We start from the raw sequence: 1,822 nt of genomic DNA on the forward strand, positions 1-1,822 counted from the left end.
AACATAGTACAAAATGATTTGCAGTAAATGGAAAAAGACATTACTAAATTAATAATTATGTTTTTCGGATTACGCACGTAATTATTTGACGAGGAACTTAATAGCAGCGCCATAATCGCCGCGTCGTGTGTTGCGGAATGCTGCTCATGAATATGAGGCTCTAGCATCTCTTGAAGCTAGTAGAGTTCCTCTTCAAATAATTAGTGAGTAAGCCAAAAAACATAATATTTAATTTAGTAGGTCTCACCAAAGTTATAAAGAAATTACTCTATTGTTGCAAAGAATTTATATTATCGTGTGCACTTCTGGTACTATACTTTCTTTGGAGTATGAAAAGTATAAAAGTGTATAATTATGTAATTTAAAAAGTCACATTGTAATTATTGCGTGTACTATATCGTTGGTAGGGATTAACCAATTCTTAGAACAATGAAACACTGTTTGATTTCAGATTAGATGCGGTATCCGATGAATTTGTTTCTATTGTGTTTCTTTTTAATTACTTTGAAATTCAACAAAGAAGCCAACGGAGCTAGTTACAATTTTATTCTATTTAGACGTTGATAATTAGTCTGCGTAATGGCCACCAACTCTCTTACCGTCAATAAGTTTATTTAGTGAGCACTGACTGGCCAAGACACAAAACGGATTGAAATTTCAAGCTTGAATTATATAGAAATAGTCCAGGTTTCCATCACGATGTTTCTTCTCCATTTTCCTGCGTGAGTCTCAATAATCTTAGAAAGTACATAACTCGGAAAATATCACATTGGTACGTTCTAGGTTTCCAACCCGAATCTTCAAACATAAGAAGCGTGTGTCTTAGCCTGTCAAGAGGCTCCACCACTTTGGGAGAGGTGGACTCCTCCTCCAAACTTCATAAACCAAATAATATTTTATATGTCATCTATATCATACTAAACAAACAAAAACAGAAATTACATAATTTCTAGTTCGAGTCCTCATTTTCAAGTAGGTAGACCGCAACAAGAACAAGACTTAATGATAAACATTATCTGGTTTAAAGTATAGCTTAGTACCGCAGCATCCACAAAGGTCAACTTAATCCAACTTAATTCTACACTTAAACCAAGGTCCTACTTAGAAGGCTACCCTTCATAATTTATATTAAGTTTATGTTTCATCTGATTTATTATTTCTGCTCCAAATATAAGGTAGATATTTACATAAATATTGTAGTAGGAAATCATAACTCTATTTTTTTGAGGGGGAAAGTCACATTGAATGACGTTTTCTACTTCTCCCGCCTTGTGTGAGGCGAGAAAGAGTGTCAGACACTTACTACAACCCTGTTCCTACACCTGCTTAGAGCCGGAGCCCCGGTATCCCGTTTGGTTGTTTGCAGCTCCAGATCATAGATAGCTCCTGGGCTAAAGGTGATATAATAATATTATGTAATACCAGTTATAAAATAATAATAAAGACCAGGCAGAAAAAAATGAGAAAAGTGATAAAATTATGAAGTCTAACTTACGATTATAAATGTAATTTGCGCTATATTTCCTTCGTACATAAGTAAAACATTGTAGCACTTTGGCTTTGTTTGCTTCTTGTACCCACCTTCTCAATGCTTGATCCAAAGGTTCGACTGGAAACTACGACGACGGCGATTGCTTACCATCAGGCTTGGTATGTTCGGTTACCGGCTTATAACATAAAGAAGCAAATAAAAGATTTCCATCACAATTAGAATTTAACACTCTTATAAGAGTGTTGTATTAGCTATGGCTAATTCAACGCGAATTAACACTAAAACGAACATAACTCAAGTACAATCTACGAAAACATAAAATTAAATTAT

This window comes from Spodoptera frugiperda, chromosome 15, assembly GCF_023101765.2.
Source record: "Spodoptera frugiperda isolate SF20-4 chromosome 15, AGI-APGP_CSIRO_Sfru_2.0, whole genome shotgun sequence".
NCBI lineage: Eukaryota > Metazoa > Arthropoda > Insecta > Lepidoptera > Noctuidae > Spodoptera > Spodoptera frugiperda.